Raw genomic sequence first — 12,883 nt, forward strand, 5'->3', positions numbered from 1 at the left:
GATCTAGCTTACTAAAGCTAACGCAAGTCCATAGAAAGATCAGAAGTTGGACCATAAGAAAGGCTGAGCATCAAAGAATTGAGGTCTTTGAACTATGCTGCTGGAGAAGACTCCTGCGAGTCCATTGGACTGCAAGCCGATCAAACTGGTCAGTCCTAGAGGAGATCAACCCTGACTGCTCTTTAGAGAAGGCCAGATCCTGAAGATGAAACTCAAATACTTTGGCCACCTAATGAGAAGGAAGGACTCACTGGAGAAGAGCCTAATGCTGGGAATGATTGAGGGCAAAAAAAGAAGGGGCCGACAGAGAATGAGGTGGCTGGATGGAGTCACCGAAGCTTAAATGGTCTCCAGAGGATGGTAGAGGACAGGAAGGCCTGGAGGAACATTGTCCATGAGGTCGCAATGGGTCGGACGACGACTTCGCAACTAACAATGACAACAACTATAGTAGGAAGATGGCATGCAATTATATCTATCTGGCATGGATTCCAGAAAGGAAAATCATAGAATCATAGGTTGGATGGGACTTTGGAGGGCCCAAGGCAGGAGTTCTCACATACCTCGGACAAATGGTTGCTAATTTTTTCTTGAAAACCTCCAGACATGGAGCACCCACAACTCAACTACTGAGTAGTTCTCACGGTCAAGAAATTCCTCCTTATTTTCAGGTTGGATCTCCCTCTGTTGAACTTCAATCCATTGTTTCTTGCCCTACTTCATATGCTTTAGAGAAAGTCAGCACCCTCTTCCTTGTGGCAGCCCTTCAAGTGTTGGAAGATTGCTATCATATCTCCCCTCAGTCTTCTCTTCATTAAGCTAAACATATCTAGTTCCTTTAGCTGTACTTCATAGGTTTTAGCTTCAGTCCCCTTGTCATCTTTGATCTTCTTCTCTGCCCTCATTCTAGGGCTTCAGCATCTTTGTTGCATGAAGTATTCCAAATGTGACCTCACCAATGCAGCACAGAGCAGTACTATCATTTCTCTCTATCACTCTGTTGATGCAGCTCAGGACAGTGTTAACTTTTTTAGCAGCTGCAGCACACTGATGATTCACACATAAGCAGTGGTCCACCAGTATACCTAGATCCCTCTCACAGGCACTATTATTGAACTAGATACTGGCTATCCTGTACCTGTGTATCTGTGGTTTTTTTTCTGCCTAGGTTCAGGATCTTACTTTTCTTGCCACTGAAATGCATATTGTTGGATAAGGCCCAATGCTCACATCTGTCAAGACTCTTCTGAATCTTGAGTGTATCTTCCAAAGTGTTAGCAATTTCCCCCAGCTTTGTGCCATCTGCAAATTTGATGAGCAATCAATCAATTCCTTCAATCAATCAATTCCTTCAATCAAAGGAGGATTGGAACATCAAAGTTCTACTATCGGTGAAATGTTAGTTGCCAGCAAAACTTTAATTAAAGCTCTTGATTAACTCTATGGGGAATTTAATAATAGCCACATACATAGCAATATACCCACATACCGACATAACAGCAGAAATGTTATTTTTCAAGCAGGGAGATCCTTAATCCTGTAGAAGAAATCAGGCCATACATTAATCTGCTGCACTTTACTCTCTTCTGAAGTCAAAAACAGGAGGGAGGGAGGGTTTACCTGCTTCCTGCTTACAGAACATTTTACTGAATTCCGAGAAATCAATGTTTTTCTATGCTGAAATATCATGAATAAAAAAAAAAACAAATACTTCGCAAGAGGGTCTTTGCTGCCTTTTATCTATTCAACTCTGAGCCCTCCATCGATGACACAGTCATTTTCCCTTTTAAATGAAGACAGAAGAGGTGAACTAATTACAAGGACTTGATCAAGTGCCAATGTAGAAGAAAATTACTTTTTCTTCTTAGGCGTTTTACCTTCTGAATAGGGTCACCAATTCCTCCCATTTTTCAGCTTCATAATTGTAAAAAAAATGGAAATATTATATTTTCCTAGCAACTGAGAGTGGGAAATGTACTACAAAAAGAATGAAGGATCTGCATTCTCAAAAACTATATGTCAAATTGCATCTTTAATAGCTGTAAATATGCCAGTCTCCAAAAATATACAGGGGATCATATGTTACATGTCATCCTGCGACATGATGCTATTGAATTTACCCAAGAAGGTTAACTGAAAGATTAAAAGTAGAACAACTTTAACAGACTCCCTTTGATAATCAAAATCTTTTGATTTGCAGTAAGCGCAGAAAAAGCAGCAAAACTCTTTTTGGGGATTTCACTATAACAGACCACATAAGGTGCTAGCTGTATATTTTATCCTTCCCTACTGCATATGAAAAAATAGCATGTCTTGAAGAAGGATGTGCTTTGACTCCTCTCCCTGGCTTCTAGCAAGATTTTCTTGCAAAGAAAATTTGTGATCACCACCAGCAGGTTCACTACATCATCTATACTTTATGTAGGTCAGCCAAGTATTAAGAACTGAAAGCTGGCAAAAATGTCAGAGAAGGTTAGAATTAAGAAACACAGCATAGGGAAGAGGAGGCAGGGAAGGTGTATGGACTATTTGCCAGCCTGTGAAGACAAAGGATTTTCAATTCTGCATTATTAATTATCAGTATGCATGCTTGGCAACTTTGAAACTGGTTCTTAACAGGCGTTAATCATCTACACTTCTTTTTCTTTCTTTTTTTTAAAGATATAAAACAGATGTCCATGCAAAAGGGATAAAACAATTGCCAGGATTTCAAAAGACAACTGTAAGCAACTCAATCTTTATGAATAAAATTTTTGCCTCAACTCCAAATCCTTCCCCTACTTGAGGAACTTTAAATATGCTGGGATTACATCTCCCATAACCCCCACACAGCAAAACTGATTGTTTTACTAACTGGGAATTCTGATAATAGTAGTCTTAGTATACCTACAAGGCATCAAACTGGGAAACCTGTATTAGTATTTGATGTGATGTAACCTTGGTGACATTTTGTGATTTCTTGCATTAACCTACCAAACCAGTTTTGGGGATGATAAGTAAGACAGGGCTGGGAAGATAATTATAGGGTATAGAAAAGCAAGAATTACAGTTAAAAGTATACTGTTGTCTTTCCTGGAAAATGCGAAAAAAAGTAATAGGAATGATAATCTTTACAATGTTGAAATGTTTTTGATTATTCAACATTAATCCTAGACATATTTTTTTAAAAATGATTTTTTTAAAAAGTTCCTAGTATTAAAATCTTCCCCAAGGGCATATGGGCTTAAACCTGCTATCTCAGCTTTTGAATAAAGGCAGGATATTAAAAGCAACCACAACAAAATTCAAGAATCAGCAGCTTCAGATGAAGAAAGGGCCTAGCAGCTGCACAACAACATCTTACCTTAAATCAAACTTCCAAATAAAGCCTGAAAGTTAAATACATGAAACAAGGAGGGGAATGTCAATGAACTGAGGTATTAGCTCAATAAACAACTTAACCAACCATGTGAACAAAATAGCACCAGACTCACTTCCATCATGAGTCAAATAATTTCAATCAAAGACAAAAAAAAAACAAAAAAACAGGATGACTCACTCTGTCAGTCAGTGAATATCATTTTGTGCTGATTTCAAGCTGTAGAAAAGTAGCAGTTACACAGTCTACTATATATGAAGACCTATACAGGGTGCTGCTAGCACTATCATACATGGCAAAGATAAAGGTAGATTTCATGAGCATCAATTGTGTCTTTATATTTATTTTATTTTATATGTTAGACTTGTTTGCTGCCTGTTTTGCTAAAAGAAGATTCTGGGTGGCTTACAAACATGCTCTGAGGGGTTAGAACTTGCATATATTCAGAAGTAATACAACTCATGTAATAAATTACACAGGAGCAATGTGAGAGAGAAAAATACAGAATTCTGTGCTACTCTGCAAGGAAAACCATCTTTGAAGTTAACAAGAAAAAAAGCTATGTGTGGCTGGTATTTTAAAGCAGTTTTTCACAACCTAAAATGCTTCAGATAAATCAGAAACTTTCATCTCTACTTGTAATCATCATATTGATTGGAAAGATTGAAAATTGTGGTTCATTATGTTTGGAGGATATGTGGTTCAAAAATATTGCCAACACACTTCTTTTTGGTACTGATACACGTAAACCATCATCTTCTTAACAGAATTATCTTCTCCTTTACTTCCATGTTCAAGTGTCAAGGGAGATACAAAGTTATTGTTCTTGCTCTTTCGGCGGCCTCAGCCATTGTTAATTGATGTCTCTTCATTTTGTTCTGAGTCTGCCTCCTGTTCTTTGACCATCTCTTTTTGTACATACCTTATATCAGGGGTGTCAAACTGACAGCACGTGAGTCGGATGAGTCACATGCTGGCCATGCCCACCCCCATTTTAGCGAAGGGGGGGAAGTTGTGATATGTCATGTGATGACAATGTGATGCCGCAAGGTTGACATTCCTGACTTATATGGTATAGAATCCTAAGGCATTCTCTCCAGGTGAGCAAATTACTATCATCTATATAGTCTCTTAACATGATTTGAGGATTTCTAATGTTGAGGTTGACTGAAGTCAATCCAAAGTGTTCTGGCATGTTTTCCCTGGGAAAAATGAAGACCTGCCACGAAGATAATCTAGGTTTCATAAGGAGGTTGGCAATCTACTGGCTTCCCACTGTCCCCTTCCTATCTGGTCACTGAGCTCTATGCCTATTCAACACACATGGCTTTTTGGCCATGTGTGTTAGAGTAGCCAGGGAGATCAGATGCCTGTCTGGTAAACCATGTGCTTCTAGTCTTATCTTTGGTAGTTTGGTCTTCCGCGAGGTCAATATTCCAAACTGGTAAATTCTCTATAGATTTAACAGGCATTTCTCACAATGCTAGTCTCACTTTCCTACCTTCTCTGCATCATTCCGTCAACCTGTTTCTCTATTCAAGACTCAAGTGCATATCATTGTCATTCTCTTCAGAAATTCCCAATGGCTATTAATGTCAGAGACCTTGCCTGGTGAAATGGGTGGGAGGGAAGAACCAGAGATTTTGCCCAGAGGAATAAAATGGAGAAATTGGAGGGTCAGAAACCTGTTGATATTTTTAAACTCTAGGCAGACACCTCTAAAATGTTAGATGAATTTAAATGACAAAATACTTAAGAACAAATTTTAGAAGAATTCAGTTTCTACCTATCCACTTAGTTTCTTTTTTAAAGTTCTTGATTTAAAAGATTTTATATCCCTGTGAGAGGCAATAAAACTACTGGCCTACTTGTTAAAGCATGGTAAAATATATAGAGCAAGCAGGATTTTACATATCAATATTCCTCCCATCTCAAGAATTGGAGAAAAACACATCAGGATACTTTACAGATGAGGAGCTAACAATGCAATTTCATGATAAACTGATAATGGAATCAAACATAGACATCACTAGATATCGGAAATCAGTCATGTGTAAAGCAAAACCTAGGAAATGGGCCATCGATTATTCGTCTATTTCCAGAGTGGAAACATTCTTGAACAGCCTGCCATGTTTTTTAATTCTTCTTGTTTGTCAATGCATTTAAACTACATAAGCATAGTTGAAGAAGATGCATGAGTGGAAGATTGGTATTAGTATGTTCTGAGTACAACAATACATACGTATGTCCCAAAGGTGCTTTTTCAAGAGGCAACTGGAAATGAAGAAGATTCTTGGATGAAAAAGCACCTTTGGGACAATCATGACCAAGAATCATCAGAATTCATCAGTCAATCATGACTGAGAATCTTTATAGCCATTTAACAATACCAATGGTACCTATCAATGAGCCGCAAAAGCTGCTGCTGAAAACAGCTGATTCTAGCTTGGGGAAAAAAAAGCTTGATTTCTCCAGAAGAGTAGTAAGAGTTTGCTTTATTCCACTACCTAGAAGTTTCTAGTTATAAAACTGCCAGAGAAAAAGAATATTTATTTTTTTAACCTCAAGCAGATATACAGTTTAAAAATATGAAAGAATCCTCCCAAAAATAGACTACAAAGCATCTTTCATCCAATAATTCAAGTGATTCAGCCAAACGTGAGAGAACATATTAGGTGCTCCATAATGCTTCCTTCATGCACTATTTCTTTCTATGGGAAAATCCTACCTAATTCCTCAGGGGTCATTTTATTTACTTGTCCTATTATGTTTGATCATCTGACATCTTCCCTGATCAGCATGTTCCTTAAAATACACAAATACACACGCACATACACACATCTACTTCTTCATTTGAAGTTTACTAGAACATTTATTTATTTATTTATTTTATTTATTTCGATTTATCAGTCGCCCCCTCTCCGTAAAGGGACTCGGGGCGACGTACAATTAAATCAAAATACAAGTGTGGCATGGAGGAGGTAACACCAATATTTAACAGTCAAGTTCAAATAAATAACAATAAATTAAAACAATTAAAACAGTTAAAAAACCCCAAATTTACGTATAAAATATTAAAATATTAAAATTGCCAGGGAGGTTAGAAAGTTCTAGTTAAGCCAGGCCGGCTAGTTGGAACAGGTGGGTCTTGAGTTTCGTGCGGAAGGAGCGGAGATCGGTCGTTGTCCTGATATCTGGGGGGAGGTCATTCCAGAGGGCTGGGCACATCACAGAGAAGGCCCTATTCCTGGGCGCCGCCCTCTGACACTGCCTGGTGGATGGCACCCGGAGGAGTCCCTCTCTGTGAGAGCGAATTGGTCGCAGGGATGTATGGGGCAGAATGCGATCCCGCAGATAGCTAGGTCCTGTGCCATGGAGCGCTTTGAAGATGGTAACTAACACCTTGAAGCGCACCCGGTAGACCACAGGGAGCCAGTGCAGCTCGCGCAGGAGAGGTGTTATATGGGAGAACCTCGTTCTCCCCATGATTGCCCGCGCGGCCGCATTCTGGACCAGTTGCAGTCTCCGGGTGCATCTCAAGGGGAGCCCCATGTAGAGAGCATTACAGTAGTCCAGGTGAGACGTCACCAGCGCGTGAGTGACTGTGCGGAGGGCATCCCGGTCCAATAGGGGGTGCAATTGGCGCACCAGGCAAACCTGGTGGAACGCCCCCCTCGCCACGGCTGCCACATGGTCATCCATAGACAGCCAGGCGTCGAGGAGGACGCCCAAATTGCGCACCCGCTCCACGGGGGCCAGTTGCTCGCCCCCAATGGCCAGCGATGGAATGCACTGGTTGAACCGGGGGGGCGGTAGCCACAGCCACTCCGTCTTGGAGGGGTTGAGTCTGAGTCTGTTGTCTCCCATCCAGACCTGTACGGCTTCCAAACACCGGGACATCACTTCGACGGCCTCGTTGGGGTGGTTTGGGGTGGAAATGTACAGCTGTGTATCATCAGCGTACAGATGGTATCCCACCCCAAAACCACGGATGATCTTGCCCAGCGGCTTCATATATGTGTTGAACAGGAGAGGTGAGAGGACCGACCCCTGCGGCACCCCACAAGTGAGCGGCCTCAGGGTCGACCTCTGCTCCCCTGCCAGAACATGCTGTTAAATACTGCAGCACAATAATACAATATAAAAAGTGTATACAATTCTTAAGACTATGCATCAACTTGACTAATGGGATCTGGCTTGTGGGAGAAGAATACGGGTTGAGTATTAAATATTTCAAATGCACAAAAAAGCTTGTTCTTAGAGACACAGCAGGTAGGGCATTACACAGGAAAAGAAAACAGTTTGATGATCACATTGTTTTGTTGGAGGTGAAGATGAATAATTTCTTTCAAAACAACACACAATTATCTTCCTTCTAGATTTTCACCATGAGCAAGGGAGGGGGGATAGCTTAGTAATGTTTTAGCATTCATTTTGACTAGAGGCACTTAACTTTCATGGGTTCAGAAGCATTCTTAGCTTTTTCAGCAGCATTCTGGTAACAGAGCATTAAAAGATAGATGCAGACAGGACAAAGAAGTGGCTGATTCAAAATAATATATATATATATGTGATTGGTTTAAGTGTAATCTAAGGTAATTAAATAAAATTAATTTGATTATGTTCTATAAATTTAATAACTACCTTTTTCATCAGCCCTACTAAAAATGGCAGTTCAGCAGCAACATTTTGAAGAGACCAGGGGAGCTATACAATGGCTTGGGAATAGGGGAATACAGAATGTGTACCCTTCATTTAAATCATTTAAATTTAAACCTGAAAAATAACCTGATGTTTAAAAAAGCAACATTATAGACCAGCAATGAAGACAAATTGCAGACTGAGGAGGAGTCAAATGTCTGGAATATACAAAAGTACAGCATGAATACAATATAGCAAGTATTATTTTCTCAAACACTGACACATTTCTCATGATGTGTTTTCCATGTTACATGAATATCCAAAAATAGCTATAGTGGCTTATACAAATAAGCAAAACAGAAAAGAACTGAGAAGACAGACAAACCTCATCTTTGTGATTTGTTATCACAGACCAATCCACCAAGTTTGCTGTTTTGAGTTTAGCAAAATTGAAGTACATATATGGAATATGTAAGCATGGGAAGAGGACAACAGTGCAAAATAAACGATTTGCAAATAAAAATGAACTGAAACTAGTACCTTACCAAATTATTTTGCTACATATATATTCCATGAGGATGCACAGAAAGTCTTATTGTGATTCAGTGATATGATGTTCACGTATCTTCTATTTACTGTGACATTTGCTGTAAGTATGAGTTCTGTGACACTTAGCCTTAGTTTTATTATTTTCCCGGTAGGAGGAGGACTCCAACTGCCTTGTCAGGGAGAAAAACACAATTGTGCCAAGATTCCTTACAAATAAACTTATTTTTATTCCCCCTTTAGCAGTTCAGGAGTTGTAATTACATTATCTTAGCTGTGATAAGGGCTATTAAGATCCATTTTGTCAGTTTTTCTATTTGGAATGACTCACCAGCCCGCTGTGCACTCATTGTATTGCAGCATCCTGGTGCTCTAAATCCTGTCAAACTGTGAGCAGAATTCTCTCTTAAAAGACCATTTAAATCTCGGCTCCTAATATTCATACTTGTGTGAGATTTCCGTAGGCCGATGCACACAAGTATAGTTGTGTAACAGTCATTTCATGTTCTTTGCGAGCAATGCTTCATACTTTGCTATGAGAAATGGGTCTCTGTTCATGAACAAAAAAGGAAGTTCAGACTAGTCCAGGCTTAGCTTTCTCACTGATTTTTCCAATCCCAAAAAATATGAAGAGCAGACCCCGCACCAAAAGAGAAACAAGAAATAAAGGTCTGATATTAGAAATGGCAATATTCAGAAACTATTGGCAGAGTATGTCATCCTTCTAAGACTCTGTTACTGATGCTGAAAGTGGACGTTCGTGAACAAAAGACTTTCAGAGGGAGAGTAGAAGAAACAGGCAAGTTTCATGTCCTCAATAATAATTAATAATAATAATAATTTGAATTTATTAGCCGCTCCCTTTCCAGGCAGGACTCGGGGCGGCGTACAATGGAGCATATAGAACATAAAACATGTGTACAAACACATAAACATACATATATACAAAGACACACATGCACGGAGGAGGTAGCAAATTACAACATTTAGACAGTTAAAAATCACCATTAAAATACCCCAATTGTAAGAAACCCAATATACAATTAAAATTTAAAATTTAAAAAGACAGTCAGGAGGAGTAAAAAATTACGGTTGAGCCAGGCCAGATAATTGAAAGAGGTGGGTCTTCAGCTGTACACGGAAGGAGCGGAAATCGGAAGTAATCCTGATGTCACGGGGGAGGTCATTCCACAGGGCTGGGCCCATCACAGAGAAGGCCCTGCTCCTGGGTGTCGCCCCCCGACACTGTTTGGCGGACGGCACCCGGAGAAGTCCCTCTCTGTGTGAGCGAATTGGTCGTAGGGATGTGTGGGGCAGGATGCGATCCTGCATATAACTAGGCCCTGTGCCATGAAGCGCTTTAAAGATCATAATCAAAACCTTGAAACGCACCCAGTAGACCACAGGAAGCCAGTGCAGCTCGCGCAGGAGAGGTGTTACAGGGGAGTATCTAGTCCTCCCCATAATCACCCGCGCGGCCGCGTTCTGGACTAACTGTAGTCTCCGAGTGCATCTCAAGGGAAGCCCCATGTAGAGAGCATTGCAGTAGTCCAGGCGAGACGTCACTAGCGCATGGGTGACTGTGTGTAGGGCATCCCGGTCCAATAAGGGGCGCAATTGGCGCATCAGGCGGACCTGATGGAACGCCCCCCTTGCCACGGCTGTTACATGGTCATCCATGGACAGCCGGGCATCTAGGAGGACGCCCAAATTGCGCACCTGTTCCATGGGGGCTAGTTGCACGCCCCCAATGGCCAGAGATGGAAGCACCTGGTTGAACCGGGAGGCCGGAAGCCACAGCCACTCCGTCTTGGAAGGGTTGAGTTTTAGTCGGTTGCCATCCATCCAGACCCGTACGGCCTCCAAACACCGGGACATCATTTTGACGGCCTCATTGGGGTGGAAATGTATAGCTGAGTATCATCAGCATACAGATGATATCCCACCCCAAAACCACGGATGATCTCGCCCAGCGGTTTCATGTATGTGTTGAACAGGAGAGGCGAGAGCACCGATCCCTGTGGCACTCCACATGTGAGTGGCCTCCGGGTCGATCTCTGCTCCCCTGCCAACACACGTTGCGTCCGGTCAGAGAGGTAGGAGCCAAACCACCGTAAAACGGTGCCCCTGACTCCCAGCCCCTCTAGCCGGTGCAACAGGATACCATGGTCGATGGTATCGAACGCCGCCGAGAGATCTAATAGGACCAGGATAGAGGAACAACCCCTATCTCTGGCCCTCCAGAGATCTTCAACCAATGCGACCAAGGCCGTCTCCGTGCTATGCCCGGGTTGGAAGCCGGACTGGCGCGGGTCTAGATAATCATTTTCCTCCAGGTGACGTGGGAACTGCTGTGCCACCACACTCTCTACAACCTTCGCTAAAAAAGGAAGGTTGGAGACAGGACGATAATTGACTAGGTCCGTTGGGTCCAGGGAAGGCTTCTTGAGCAGAGGCCTCACCACCGCCTCTTTCAAGGCGGCCGGTAGAGACCCCTCACCCAACGAGGCGTTCACTAGGCCCAGGAGCCAGTCGCGCGTAACCTCCCAGGATGCCAGTACAAGCCAGGAGGGACACGGGTCCAATAAACATGTGGTGGGTCGCAGACGTCCACGCAACCTGTCCAAATCCTCGATGGCAACCGAGTCAAACTCCTCCCAAAGCGGTCCCTCAAGACTCGCCACGGGCGTCTCTACTGAACCACTGAAAGGGGCCCATCCCATCCGGATTTGAGCGACTTTGTCCTGTAGATATTTCCCAAACTCCTCTGCTCTACCCTGTAAAGGGGCTTCCCGCGGTCTCTCAAACAAGAGGGAGCGAGTCACCCGAAACAGGGCGGCAGGGCGGTTATCTGCGGACGCAATAAGAGCGGCAGATACGTATCAACAGATACGATTTTCTGTGGATAGAATTTTTTAATTACACTACATACAGTTAATTGTCTCTGGGTGGAATGTTTTAATTATACTACATACAGCTAATTGTCTGTGGGTAAAATTTCTAATTACATTACATACAGCTAATTGTCTTATCAAACTCAACAGTGTTGTCAATGATAAGTGTTTATTAATTTTTATCCCTATACTGATATGCATTTATCTCTCTCCTCCTTTGTCCTAATTTTATGTATACATAGATGTTTATGTCTGGGCATGCTGAATATATAGCTCAAATTAACACATTTCATATATTAAAAAGGGGTGAGTCAATAAAACTTTATTCCAACTTTTTCCAATCGAATACTCTTCAGAATGGTTGATTTTTATGAGAATGGATGTAGATTCCTTCTGCAGGGAGATCAGGTGGAAGAAGACAAGCTCTGGCCATAAAAAAATATAATATTTATAGTAGTCTTATATTTGATGCAACAATGTTTACAGGACTAACCTATAGAAAACAAAACAGGATAAAGACCTGCAAGATATGTTCTCGATCAATAATATACCGTATATTAATCAAGTTCTGCATTCAGGTGTCAATCCAAAACCCGTAATGACTCAGAGTATTTATGTAAACCTGCTCAATGAAAGCATAATGAATAAAGAGAAACAAAGGGAATGCCAGGGATTCACTGCAAAATATATTGTATTATCGAGTTATTCTATCAAGCCTGGCCAAAGAATGCTTTTTTCAGAGCTTGTACATTAGAAGCATATCCTACATCATGTCTTACATAATCAATGGTTATTCTAGATTGATTTTAAGAATATACAGATGCATTTTTAACTTTATTCTTAATCACAGATATTGTCCCCAGCAATGACAGTAGCGGTTTCTCCCATCTTAACACATCTTTTTTTAACTTCAATCCATGTCTTAGAATAGTTATTTTGAAGTAACATACAATTCATATTTGTCAACATAATACCCAAATATTTTAGCTTCTTCTCAGTCTTAAAACCTGTTTTATTCATCAGTTTTATTTCATCTTGTACTTTTATATTTTTGTTAACATCTTCATCTTCTGTTTATTAATTTTAAACTCTGACAATTCTTTTTTTTCCCAACAAACATGTTTTGGCAAGCCCTGGTCTTTAAAGGTGATGGTAAGAGAAGAGCTAAAGAAAACAGAATAAGGTCTTTAAAAACACAGTAGCAGAAAGATGAAACTAAATGTGTGAAGACAGAACATTTTTGTCCTCTCTAGACAGCAGGCTCCTTAGAGTGGACACGGTGCTTTGATATTAGTAAACCTTTCAGATATAGATGACATGAAAGGGGGAGAATCACAGATACTGCCTGACTCATAATTTCTAGAATGAGAATGATATCTAAGAATAGTCCATTTCTTCTCTCAGGATCATCAAAGCAAAAGGGTACAGAAAAGGGAAAGCAAAT

At 41.0% G+C, this 12,883-nt stretch overlaps 1 protein-coding gene across 1 annotated transcript in view; it reads right to left on the reverse strand.

Moving 5' to 3' along the window:
• NEURL1B (neuralized E3 ubiquitin protein ligase 1B) overlaps positions 1 to 12,883 on the reverse strand; it is a 224,618-nt gene that overhangs the window by 99,005 nt on the left and 112,730 nt on the right. The gene's annotated exons all lie outside the window — the stretch shown is intronic.

The sequence above is a fragment of the Natrix helvetica genome (assembly GCF_964273705.1).
Source record: "Natrix helvetica genome assembly, chromosome: 1".
Classification (NCBI taxonomy): domain Eukaryota; kingdom Metazoa; phylum Chordata; class Lepidosauria; order Squamata; family Natricidae; genus Natrix; species Natrix helvetica.